This window comes from Coenobita brevimanus, chromosome 80, assembly GCF_032717465.1.
Source record: "Coenobita brevimanus isolate Jiangsu-jjx chromosome 80, ASM3271746v2, whole genome shotgun sequence".
Classification (NCBI taxonomy): Eukaryota; Metazoa; Arthropoda; class Malacostraca; order Decapoda; family Coenobitidae; genus Coenobita; species Coenobita brevimanus.
Genome location: NC_137033.1, coordinates 56253407 through 56268019, shown reverse-complemented (window position 1 = coordinate 56268019; position 14613 = coordinate 56253407). Strand labels below are relative to the sequence as shown.

The following is a 14613-nucleotide window of genomic DNA, read 5'->3' as shown; positions in this document are numbered from 1 at the left end:
GCGAGGGGGGTCAAGGGAGAAAAAGAAGAGGAACGAAGAAGGGATAAAAATAAGAGAAGGAAGAAAGGGAGGGAGGGAGCACGGGAAGACAAGAATGGAGGAAAGGAGATGAGAGAGAACAAGCACGAAATAGGGTGAGGAAGACTAAGAGTACAGATACATTAGAGAAGGAGGAGGAGGAGGAAGGAAGAAACAGGAAGAAGGAGAAGGAAGCGAAGAAGGGAGGGAGGAGAGGAACCCGGAATTTGAGGAAAGAGTCATGTAGTGCATGAATGTGAAAACTATACGAGAAATAAAAGAAGATGGAGGGAGGTAGGAGGAGAGAAGAGAGGGATGGATGTAAAGAGGGGAGAAACAGAGAGGAGTGGAGGAGAGATGGGAGGGGAAGCAGAAATACGATAAGGAAACCTGAGATCAGACGAGGTGAGCGTGGCTGGTGGGGAAAGGGGAAAGAGCAAGGGAGAAGAAGGTAGGAAAGAAAGACAAGACACAAGGACAAAAGGGAGAAAAGACAAGGAAGCTGCAAAGGGAAAGGAGATTGAGGAGAGAAGAAAGACAAAATTATGAGAGAGAGAGAGAGAGAGAGAGAGAGAGAGAGAGAGAGAGAGAGAGAGAGAGAGAGAGACGGGGGAAAAGAAGGAAAAAAGGGGGATAAAAATAGTCAAAGGGAGGGAAAAAGGGAGGAAAGGGATGAAGGTTATGAAAGAAGGAAATTATGGTTAGGGTGACAAGAAATAGTGTATATAAGGAAGCTGTTATAGAGCGCATACCTCCGTCAACACAAATAAAATTTACTATTCACTGCTGCAAATCCACTTTTCTTCCAGACGGATACACTTCCAGACTCATGTAGTCATTTAATTGTGCTGTCTTCGTCTGCCTTGTTACACGGTGTCAAATAGCACATACCTCCGCCAACGTCAATAATATTAAAGATTTATTCCTGCTTCTGGATACTGATCCACCTCAGAACCTACTGAACTCTTCCGTGACCCACTGTCCACTTACGCACCAGATGTCATTATAATCCGGTAACAACTTTTTTAGTTATTCTGTTTACAAACAAACATACATGGCTGTGTACATAAACTCCGTTCAACTTCTTTGGGGGAAGTAACAAAACAAGGAAGAGTGACTGACGGAACCAAAAACAAAGAAGGAAGACAGAAGAGACAATGATGGATAACAACTAAAGAGACACGGTAAAAAGGTACGAGGCGGGGGGGGAGGGGAGCAGGATACGAAAGAAAAAAGGGAAAGATGGGAATTAAGAGAGGAGGAAAGGCCCAATAAGGAACACAATGAGCAGACTGGGAAATGAAGAGTTGCGTAAACATGGAGAGTAAAGGCAGGGGGGAATAGAAAGGAAAAGAGGAAAGGAGGGAAAGGGAGATAACGTCAAGTTTCGTCCATAATCAGGTAAGTTTTTTTTTTTTCTTATGTCTAAGCATATCAAAGCGAATGTGTGGTGGTGATATGGAAGGGGAGGGGGTTGTCTAGGGCTTTTCCGTCGCAAATGTTTATTATAGAATTTACTAAATACTGAGTGGCGTGAGGATTTTGCATCTTCCTTAGTCCACCATGCCGCATACTCCTCCAAGATGGTGTGACTATCAAGGATTTTCAGTCAGGTTTGGTTTATTTAAGTAAGATTAAGTAACGCTTTCTTTCAGACTCAGGCCTGCTTTGCTTACGTGTACTTGATTTAATAATTGCAGTATGCAGTCGTAAAACACTTGTTCCTTCTTCTAAAAAAGTGAATGTTTGGACATGAGAGATCCGAGCAGGTTAATGCTTCAATTTGGCTGCCGTACGTCATACCTTGGTGTTATGAAACTCTCTCTCTCTCTCTCTCTCTCTGAATGTCTGTATGAGTGTCGCCTATTTAAGCTTCCCAGTAATATGTGTGTGTGTGTGTGTGTGTGTGTGTGTGTGTGTGTGTGTGTGTGTGTGTGTGTGTGTGTGTGTGTAAAACTATTAATATTGCTTCGAGCTAATTCTTTGAGCTAAAAGTCTGACTACATACACAACAAAACAAAAAACTTTATTAGCCTCCATTGTGTCCACCCACATAATGAAGGACTAACAAGCTGTTTATAAACCCACCACTCAACACTACACAGAATAAAAGAAATTAAGTTCCCCCTACTTGGGAAAGAAAAAAATATCTCAGCTCTTCATCCCTCAGTACTGTACTTCCATCAGCACCACAGAGGGAAGCTGTTGGGCTACCTGGTACAAACACTTAGGGCAGGAGTGACCAGCTGCTCACCCTGGGTGGCATTACGTGAGCAATGAACTCCAACCTTTCCTCGCATTTTAACTCTTATTTGGCCACATCCAGTTGGAGCTCTAAACCTACTAGACAACCAGGCAACAACAAAAACGTAGTACTATCCGAGCGTTAAGTTCCTCAGCATAATATAGCATTTCTCTGCTTTATTCTTGGTAACACAAAAAAAATTGCATCTTAGAAAAGACATCAAGCTGTTGGTATCTATCTAGCTATCGATCTATCTATCTATCTATCTATCTATCTATCTATATATATATATATATATATATATATATATATATATATATATATATATATATATATATATATACACACACAAGTATATCTATAAAACTGCTGCACTTTCCCCAAATAAGTACAATTATATATATATATATATATATATATATATATATATATATATATATATATATATATATATATATATATATATATATATACAAGTATATCTATAAAACTGCTGCACTTTCCCCAAATAAGTACAATTATATATATATATATATATATATATATATATATATATATATATATATATATATATATATATATATATATATATATATTACGCCTGGTATCCCCGAAGGGCTAAGGCGTTGCCCCTGGAGTAGAGGACTTTTGGATTGGAGCGTGTAGCATTTTATAACCGAATGCCCTTCTTGATGTCTACCAATGACCCTTGGGTGCATTCGATCCTCCGGTTCGGTCAGAGCGGAGCGCTCTAACCCACTGAGCCACGGCTGCTACAATTATATATATATATGTACACAAATATATCCTGTATATGTATATATGTTTGTGTATAAATATGTATGTATACATGTATATATATGTAAGAGCATATATATATATATATATATATATATATATATATATATATATATATATATATATATATATATATATATATATATATATACACCAGTGTCGCATACAATAAAGTATGCTTGTACCCAGTCGGCTTGCGCGGGCCGATTACACTTGGTTCACAGACTACACACATCCAAAGCCACTCCAACACAACAATTACACATACAAGCACTTCTCACCCTACATACAATCTGTACCAGACAGCCAAGCCACTTGGTAGTGATACATTGGCTTTATCGTCCCCACCTCGGTAGGGATAGGCCGGTCCTGCAGTGGACACTCAAACGGCTGATGACGATGAATATATATATATATATATATATATATATATATATATATATATATATATATATATATATATATATATATATATATAAAAAACTGCTGCACACTCCCAAAATTAGTACATTTCACTTATGTTTTCTCCTTTTTCATCCATGATGAAAAAATAAATCAAATGTATCCGGGTGAGCTGGGTCACACACTGCACTGATGAACGCAAATAACTGAAAAAATTTATGAAAAAGGTGAACACTCACGGCTTACATCCACACAGGCCCACTCACTCAACACAAGCAACGTATTCTCTCTCTCTCTCTGACGTTACTGTTTTTCCACCATATCATCCTCTTTAAAAGTTGATTTATTCACTGTTTTATAGGGCATATTTCGATATCTGTTTCTGGCAGCTGTCTTAACTTAAGGCAGCTGCCAGAAACAGATATCGAAATATGCCCTATAGAAACAGTGAATAAAGCAACTTTTAAAGAGGATAATATGATGGAAAAACAGTAACATCAGAGAGAGAGAGAGAGAGAGAGAGAGAGAGACCATTAGGCCTACCATCGTTACCACATATATGAGCATCACGACAGATTTTAGCTGCTACTGCCGCTACTTTAAGAAACAACAACTACTGCCACAGCAACAGTAATGGGTTGAAACATTGAAGGCAGTGATCAGCCCATTCAGCCTGAAGATGTATTTTCTGTTTTACGTTTGCTACCGCTGGACGATTTTACTCAACGCTGGAGACGCCACATTAGGCGGACAGGGTTAATGGAGCCTTTTTGTTAGAACCTGTACCATATATTAATTCTTAATTATAAAAAAGCGCTACCATGCATAAAGACGTCGTCGTAGTGAAGGGACTGTGGCAGCGGTGATGAACTTTATTAATGGTGGTGATGTAAAGAGTTAAGAGTCTTAACCCTGTCCGCCTAATATGGTGTCTCCAGCGTTGAGTAAAATCGTCCAGCGGTAGCAAACGTAAAACAGAAAATACATCTTCAGGCTGAATGGGCTGATCACTGCCTTCAATGTTTCAACCCATTACTGTTGCTGTGGCAGTAGTTGTTTCTTAAAGTAGCGGCAGTAGCAGCTAAAATCTGTCGTGATGATCATAAATGTGGTAAAGATAGTAATGGTCTCTCTCTCTCTCTCTCGCTCTCTCTTCCGCCGCATCCTGTGAGGGTTGGATTACACAGTAATGACCCCTTTTCCCACGACACATCCCACTTTCTTCACAGGCCTCTTTCATGTTCGTTTCGTTTCGTTTCGTTTCGTTTTTGTAGGCTCCAACATGCTTGCATGTATCGGCCTTGGTCACCTAATGGCGACTCTCCATGGTGCACGATCCATGGCAGCCTCCCTGTTCAGTCCCTTAACCCTGAGGTCACACTTAATGACCTCACCCCACGTCTTTCTCGCAGCCCCACCCCCAGTATTAACACTTCTCACCTCCTGCACCCAATTATCATCCCCCATCCTCGCCACATGCCCAAGCCAACTAAATCTACCTCTCCTCATGACAACACCAACACACTCCAGTCCCATCTTACCTCTCAGCTCTTCCATCGTAAACCCAGCGCCCCCAGGCCTTGCACGCAGGGACGCACTGCACATCCACCTAATCATTGTCATTTCTGTACGTTTGAGCCTGCGAATATCCTCTTCCTTTACTGCCCAGGTCTCACTACCATACAGCATCACACTCCTAACACAAGCTGATACAAAGACCCTTTAGCATGTAGGGAGAGTCCTCTCAATGTCAGGAGAGGCAAGAGCTCCCTGAATTTCTTCCAACCACTTCTCACCCTGGCCACAGAGCTAGCTCCAGCCCCACCTCCAGCACATAACATGTCTCTCAAATAACAAAACTCTTCCGCACACCCAAGACACTCACCAGTAAGTTCAATCCTTTCACGCCTGACAATCTCCACCTGCTCTCCCCGACACACCGCACATATAAAATCAGCATTATCTCGCAGTCCACGTCTAATACCACAACATCTCTTGTGCACCCATTTATCACAAACACTGCACAAGATCGAATTACTTCCCACGCCCTTGTGGCAAACTGCACATGGCCACTCTCCCTCTTCTTTGACTGTACTGGCACCAACCCTGGATATCTTCACTTATGTTTTATTTGCATTTAACCCTTGTGTCCCATACCATCTCTCCACTTCCTAAACATTTCCTCCGCCTCTTTTTCATTCTCTGCAGTCAACACCAAATTATCAGCATACATCTCCCAAGGGAGTCCGTTTCTGAAGTCACGTGAGAGGGCTTCAAGTACCATGATGAACAATATGGGACTCAAACCCCTGATGCACCAACATTCACGGAAAACTCATCATTCAAATCTCCATTCACTCTTACCTGGGTGCGAGCACCCACATACATGGCCATAACCACCTTAACCAGCCACTCCTACCCAAGCTATCTCTTTGCCCACTTCACCACCTCTCTAGGGACTCTGTCATAGGCCTTGTCCAAATCAACAAAAACAAAATACAGATCCTTTTTCTTCCCAATATATTTTTCCTGAAGCTGTCGAACAATGAATATGGCATCAGTGGTCCCCCTGCCTGGCATTAACCCAAACTGAATCTCAACAATATTCACGCTTTCTCTAATCATACCTTCCAGAATTCTCTCCATTACCTTCATTATCTGATCTAAAAGCTTTATACCTCTGTAATTTCCACTTTACAGGGCATCACCCTTCCCTTTGTACACATTTACAATTACACTCTTTCATGTTCCCCTACAATAATCAATAATGCCATCTCATATTCACTTACCAACCTTTCAGACATCACTAAAATCGCTACCAGAGTTATGATCATTACTACTGTTATCACATACTACTACTACTACTACAACTATTACTACTATTACTGCTCCTCCATCTCCTCCTCCTCTTACTACTACTACTACTACTACTATTACGGATAATAATTATAATAATAATAATAATAATAATAATAATAATAACAATAATAATAATAATAATAATAGTAATAATAATACGATCACGACTACATTACTGCCACTACTTTAAGACACAAACCTTACCACTACAACAACTACAACTACACCCACAATTAACACAAGTCCTACCACCACTCTCACCGCTACATTTATTTACTGTAAGCAGCCACTACCAAGCCCACTAGTACTGCCATCACCCACTACCACTACAATTATTACACTGCTACTGCTGTTACCCTTAGTGGCACAATATTTCACTGTCCACCACCACTACACTACCACCAGCGTCCTGACCACAATAGCAATAAGGAATTAATTACACCATCATCAGTCACATGTCACTGTGCTCGCTCAATACCTTTATCACCAGCACCACGTTGAATATTCTCTCGCTCTCTCTCTCTCTCTCTCTCTCTCACACACACACACACACACACACACACACACACACACATGCGTGCAGACGCGCGCAGTTTTAGCGTTAAGGAATAAAGGGTGAGCTTATAGTAGCAAAATGGATGGGGAGAGGGAATCAGCCAAGAAAATACATGATGTATAACGCTATTTTACACGATGCCTTTATATAGCTTCTTAACTCGGTGGAATTTTGGAATGAGTACGTCGAGAGAATGTGCAAGAATATTTTGTGGAAAGTGGAAGTAATCGTGGAGCTCCGTCAGGAGTCAAACATGTTATTGCCTCACGCTGTTTTTTTCTTCGATGAGCTTTTAAGATCCTCCTTTGCGTAGAAAATACGGCTTGGAGCAGCTCAGCATTAACAATAAAGAGCCCATTCAATCAACTGTGCTCAGCTGATCGTGTGTGGATGCTCAGTGCGTGTTGGATGAGTGGGGTGTTGGAATGAATGAAATATAAGAGAAAGAGGAATTAGGGTGAGGGTGATGCTGGGGTTAGAGTGGAATTAGGAAAAGCTGTTCTTGACTGATATTATTTTACGCCCTACTCAATTTTTATCAGATGATTCCCTGGGAAAAAATGAATTAAAGTACTAAATTTGTCAATAGTTTTCTCACTTCACTTCAAGCTGAACTTGAGTCATAATAGTATAATGTAGTTCTTGGTAGTCTGTACCTTCAAAATATTAAATAACAAAACCACGTATTATCTTAAAGCATATTTTGTACATCTAATGCAAACATAAAAGTGATGTTCATACTGGACTAAAGTTTTATCAAAGTAATTAAAAAATCTTCATGCATATTCTTTCACAGTGTCAAAATACAACTACCGGTATCATTTTTTTTTTTTTTTTCGTTTTAACTTCGCTTAAAAAGTCAAAAATTCCATATAAGTCTTACAGCACACCTTTTTTTTTTTTTTTTTTTTTTTTTTTTTAGGCGGCGATGAATTCCAAACATTTATGAGGTCGTAACTTCCGGAGAAAACAAGGAATTACTGCAAAAAATCACGATAAAAATGATGGTATGAGTTTAGTGCAATATGATACATGAGGGGTGAGGCAGGTGAGGAGCGAGGCAGGTGAGGAGTGGGGCAGGTGAAGACTGAGACAGGTCGAGGGGTGAGTCTGGTTGAGGAGTCAGGCAGGTGAGGAGTAAGGCAGGTTGAGGGGTGAGGTAGGCGAGGGGTGAGGGGGTGAGACAGGTGAAGGAGGTGAGGCAGGAGAGAGCGGAGGCAGGTGAGGGTGAAAGGCAGGTGAAGGGGGGGGGGAGCATGTGAGGAGTGAGGCAAACGAAGGGCGAGGCAGCTGAGAGGCTGAGAAAGGTGAGGGATGAGGCAGGTGAGGGGCTGACAAAGGTTAGGGGTTGAAGTAGGTGAGGCGTGAAGCAGGTGAGGGGGTGAGAAAGGTGAAGTACCGGTGTCGCAGTTTGGGGAGTGAACGGTCGTATGAAGATGAGAAGGGAACTGGGAGCATTATTCCCTTCAAAACCATGTTGTATCTTTCATTTTGTAACAAATTTTCCACCCAAAGATATTATAAACTTAGGATCTCCAGCAGTCAACGGGATAATGAAAGTTATGTCCACGAATGTTCCATAACGAAAAGTGTCTAGTTAGCTGAATACAATCTCCTGGTTGCAGCAAAAAAATAATCGAGGTGAAAGGGTTAAGTGGTGGTGATGATGACAGTAATGGCTGGAGTCAGAATTTTAGATTATGGATTTTTACCCTTGCATAAATTTCGCTGTCCATCCACCCACATTGTTATTGGTGCGACCCCAGGTTTATTTGAAACATGAACCCAGTGGAATGCAGACTAAAGTTGCCCTTCTGCAGTCCACCATCCTCCCATCGAAGGAGAGGGAGGAAGCTGAGGGACGTTTGTTTAACAGGCCAGTGAAACCGCTTGGTTATATCAGTTTCATAGCGTGAACGTGTCCCTCTCTAGCAGCATCACCCGCGTAAGCTGACTAGCACGCCTGCTGTTGTGTGTGGATGCTGGGCTTCATGGTGTGCACGGCTGGAGTGAGTTGTTTGCACCAAGAGACATGGTAATGCACAACAACAATTTGCTTCAACTCTTACAGATGCATTTCTTGTTTTTTGTTATCCTTAAGGTTCGAGCAGACATCACACCGAAGCTGAGCTGCTCATAAGAAAGAGGAGACGTCATCTAGCCACTTGGTCAGACTAACACTTAAGAATTTCATCCTGCTAGAATGAGGCACATTGCCAGACTGTGCAGGTCATATTGTGCACTTAGACAGACACTGAAACTGTCTGAGTACGAACCAGAACAGTCTAGTCGGATCACTAGCATCACTTGACATCAGCCAGAAAGAATTAATCCCCTTCACACGAAGAGTCAAGATTAGTCAAGTTTATCAGTATCTCACCAGACTTCAAGCATTCACCTCTAGGTAAGTATTACGAAAAAGTGAGAGCAGCGAGCGAAGTGAAGATTTGATTCAGCTGAGAAATTGGCGGCCCAACACGACAAGGCCCGACCGCGATGGCTTTCAGAGGCTAATATCTTTTCCGTTATGTGAGATAGAGATGAGTTTTTTTTTCAGCAGGCAGTAGATAGATTCAGTAAATTTTGGTTTTAGCTATATATTTACCCATAAGACAAAGAAACCCCATGGAATCCCAGTTTTCCATGGGAAAGTATCGAGGGCTTCAACTGACGTGCTCCACTATGAAAGCGAATTTAAAAAGATTTCCTGTTGTAACACTATGTTTTCTTGCATGAATTCCAACAATTAAATATCGAACACTACGCTCATAATGAAAGTTTTTTCCACGTTTAGGGGATGAAATCAGCAAGGGTAATCGCCCCTTATCTGGGTTTCTATCATTCGATCAATAGCCAAGTGTTTACCGACACAGTTCGTTGACACGACAAGTCAGGAGCAGAGAACTTAACATTGTGCGTGTGATAAATGCTACAGCGCCTAGCTATACGAAATCCAGAGAGAAAAAGTGAGAAAGTATAAATATTTTAGTTCAATTATTCCTCTGTTATTGTTCAGCTACCTCACCAGAATGTTGAAAGTTTACACAAGATGACATTATGATGATAGGTGTATGTACAAACGCTCACTCGCTCGCTCGCTCGTCACACGCTCACAAGACACACTTATACTGGTTTGATTGCAATGGTATGATTGTACTACATAATCCTGCGTATGTAAATTTGACGCTTGTTGTGACCGAGTAAATATGGAAATTCTAACGATCTTCGATGCCTGTTATCACTAGGATCACAAACAGCAGGGCGCTCAGCAACACGATTTACTTAGTCCACCTGGTGATGCTCCCAGCTCAACTGACCCTCAATGACTGACGACAAAATGAATCCGGGTGAATGATGACATACAGTTCACAGTAGAAGAAGAGAATGAAAAAAATCATATTCTTAGATACATAAAACAGAGAAGAAACAGGGGAGCTAAATACCCTATGTACTGTACCATAAACCAACCAAGAAAGATGACTATCCACTACCTTTCTGCCCACAACCAAAGGACCAAGTCTGAAGTTGTTGTAGGATTTTCCCAAGAGCATACAGAATTTACAGTGATGAGTTCATAGAGAATGGGATTAGATTCATAACAGAAGCCTTTAGGAAGTTATGCTATCCGGTAGGCATGTTGCTAAAACTAAAACGGAAGGCAAATGATATGACTGAAATGAAAAAAGATAATGCTAATGTTCGATCAAACGATAACAGTACAAGATATGTATGTTCCTAACTCAGCCAAAGCTTCGGTATTTAACAAGTGTTTACATAAAGCAGGCCTTAGCATCATGGCATCCTCAGGGCGTAAAATAGGAAAAACAGTCTGAAAGAAAGTGAAAGGAAGTAAAAATGAGAACAGTACAGTATACTCGTACAGCATATCGTACAGTGGATGCACGAAAACGTACATAGGAGAAACAGGACGAGGAATGGATACAAGGATAGCAGAATGCAAAAGCAGATTCACTGAACGGTGTCATAAAGTATCTAATTCCATTGTGTTACACATAGATCAGCACTATCATTTGCGTAAGTGGGAAGAAGCTTCAGTCGTTAAGAAAATTCTGAATTTATTCATCCTGTGTATGTATACAAGGATAGCACTAATGTCGCAATCAGGGGCCTGGTAGGACGACGGAATTTTCACAAGAAGAGGGAGGTAATTTCCAGAAGAATAAATGTCTCGGCTCTGTGACTTCTAGTTCAGCATCTCTGAAGATGGATATGTGAAGCTCGAAACGTTAGAGAAAATTTAAAACATCAAGCTCTAACCTGTGTTTCTCCTCCACCCAACACTTTCACTTGTCACACTGGATCACCAGTACATGTACTGTATGTATTTGTAAGCTGCGGTAGGCTGGAGAATATTGTAGGAATTTTTCCCCCATGATAGTAAAAACACAATCCATACAGCTTAAATGAATATAAAACCGTCATATAATATTATTCAGTTCCATATTGGTTAATCCCTTCAATAAAAGTTTTCTCCTAAGCTGATTATCTTCCTCAATTTAGTGACCTACTTTTCTTCAAAATTTTGATACCATTATGTGAGTTTCATTCTAATTATGAAGGATGGACCGTAATGAACGGGTTAACGAAGACTATATCTAACCACTTCAGTGAGCGAAGTCTCTCATCTACAGAAAAAAATATTCTGTAAATAGTAATAATTATATAAAAATATTGCACTGGACTGAAGGACTTCAAATTATCTGGCGGTAATCCTAGCCCCATCCTCCTTCCACTGCCTCATCGATCCTCATCCCAGAATCAGATTAAGTTTCAATCAGTGCGCTGCCACGACCACTGCATTGACCAACTACACGCAACGATCACCTTCCCCCTCAAGAGTCGCCTCCACCCGGCCACTTCTTCCTCCTCCTACCTGCCCCCCCTCCATCACCTCCCCTCCTCTAGTTTCTAGGTTGCCCCCAAGTCAACCCTGCCCTCCATCCATCATCCTCTGCACCCCTCCTCCCTCTCCTATCTGCCTCCTTCCACTGTCCCCCCTCCCATAATTGTCTTCTCCCTCAGCTATCCCATCCATCCCACCTCCACCTTGATCACCTCCACTCCGCCCTCTCCCTCGGTTTCCCCCTCCATCCCCAGCTCCCCCTTCCCACTGTTACCCTTCCACTTAACCCCCTCCCACTGTGGCCACTCTGCCAAGCCTCCACTACCACAAACCCCCTTTATCATCCAGTCCCTCCACCAATAGACCTCCAGCATTCTCTACTCTCCCCTCGTGGATGGCTCCCAGCCTTAGATCCTGTAGAAGAGAGGAACAAAATAAAATAAGTAAAATAAAACAAAGCCTACATCCACTCAGATCCACCTTTGGCCACGCACCCTCTGCCCCAACAACACACACACCTTATTCCCCCCCACCTGTGTAAACAGTTTTGTTCTTCACCACACACACTTACACAGATGAAGATATGAACAAACTGAGTTACTGTTTATACATCTCTCTCTCTCTCTCTCTCTCTCTCTCTCTCTCTCTCTCTCTCTCTCTCTCTCTCTCTCTCTCTCACAGCTAGCTGTTTCACATGCTCCTTGTCCCCTACCTCCTCCCTCCTCCCAGCCTCTCCTCCTCCCTCCCTCTCAACCGCTCTCTCAAGATCCTGTACCTGCCACTCTCATCCTGCTCCTCGCTTCCCACACACACACACACACACACACACACACACACACACACACACACACCTTATTCTTGTGTGCCTGCCTGTCTTCTGCGTACTTTCTGGTTGTTGTTGTTTTTTTTCTTCGTATCTTTCTTTTGTCTACGTAATTTTTTGTCTGCTTTTCTGTCTTCTGTCACTCTGCCTGCTTGCCTCTTTTTCTGTCTTTTTCCTACTACCTACCTTCATTTTTGCACTGCCTTCCCCGCTTGTCTCCTAGCCAGCCCTGTACCTGTCTGCTTACCTGCATGTTCCCTCCCTCTCTGTCTGTCTCTGCCCCTTCATGAGCCCCAGCTTCACCTCGTCTCTTCGTCTTACTGTGCGTCTGTCGTTTGCTGATCACTGTGCTACTTGCCTAAGCACCACCTTCCCTGCCTGCCTTTTGTCAGCCTTATCCCTGTCTGCCTTCGTGCCTGTTTGTCCCTTTGCCTTCTACCAAACTACCTGCATCTCTGCCTGTTGCCAATCTTACCTGTCCACCTGCTGTTGTATATTTGACCTTGAAGGCACCTCTTGGTAGGTGGGTTCGCAGCCCCCACCCTCCACCTTACCTAACCTCGTCTTGGGGAGTCACTTCAAGGGCTATATCTAGCAAGAGCTTTGTCACTTGGGACTCCCTCCAACACTCACCTTCTCACACAGCACCTTATTTCTTTCAGCAGATCATTCACCCGGGCCTCCCCCCACCATTCTCTCTCTCTCTCTCTCTCTCTCTCTCTCCCGTACTTTAATCTCGTAAGCAATACAAATTTTGGATCATCCTGGCTCACCTAATACCTCACCTCCACCCTACTTTCCTTCACACACTCGCACAGTCCTCGGTAGTATAGTGGTTAGTATCCCCGCCTGTCACGCGGGAGACCGGGGTTCGATTCCCCGCCGGGGAGGACCAATTTTTAGCAGGGGCGGCATGTCCGTCCTGCGCACACGGCCTGTCTTCCCCCTTCATGTCAAAGCTCACCCACACCGACCGGGCTAATGTATGGCCCGGCCTCCATTAGAGGTGGAGGAAATCTTGAAACTAAACGAAACGACGAACACTCGCACATTTAGTAAGCGTTTGCACCCCATTCATCGCTTCACGCACTCTCTTCCTACATTCAATACCAGTTTATCATTCACAAACTTTAGGAATCATTGCACACTCGATTTTTCTTCCTGTACTCGTCGCCTCACACTAAACCCACATTTACACACTGCAGCCCCACCCGCCATCATCTTGCATTTACAGCAGTACAGATTTACCACTGTCAAGCATTTCGTCATACACATCAAACTCCATCACTCACTATGCGCCCACGACCGTCACACATTCTCACAACTCATTTAGCCTACTGCTGACCCCTTCATACACTCCTGTGATTTACTGTGCATGCCATCATATACCATGCACTCTATCAATACCCAGGATCAAGTTTTCATTCAAGTCTGGCTGCCTGTACACTAAAACACACACACACACACACACACACACACACACACACACACACACACACACACACACACACACACACACACACACGAGAGAGAGAGAGAGAGAGAGAGAGAGAGAGAGAGAGAGAGAGAGAGAGAGGGAGGGGAGGGGGTAAAACGAATAAAAAAGGAGGAGAGGGCTGAGATAAACAAGGACAATTTAGAGAAAAGAGAAGATGTTGGGACGGAATAGCGAGAAAGAGAAGGAGAAGGAACAATGTAAGGAGGGAGAGAAAGAGGAGGAAGTGGGGAAGGAAGAATATACAAAAGAGTGGAGAGATTACCAAAGAGAGAGCAGGAGAGAAGACTAAATGAGGATAATGAGAATATAATAAAGAGGAACTGGCAGTCAACACACGTTCCACGGATTTTTTTCTTTCCTTTTACCCATTCTCCATTTTACCTTAATTTTTTTTTTCTCCTTTCTCTTTTCACTACTCCATCTCTCTCACTTAACCCTTCCTCCCTGCATTATTCTCTCCCTTACCTCTCTCTCCCCCTTTCATAATCCTCTTTTTTTCTTCCTCCTTTCCTTCCTCCCTCATCCATTCTCCTTCCTCCCTCCTTTTCTT

At 42.6% G+C, this 14613-nt stretch overlaps 1 non-coding gene across 1 annotated transcript; it reads left to right on the top strand.

Moving 5' to 3' along the window:
- Nucleotides 1-13383: 13383 nt before the first annotated feature.
- TRNAD-GUC (transfer RNA aspartic acid (anticodon GUC)) lies at nucleotides 13384-13455 on the top strand. The gene has a single exon. It is a non-coding gene; the product is annotated as a tRNA-Asp (tRNA).
- Nucleotides 13456-14613: the final 1158 nt, after the last annotated feature.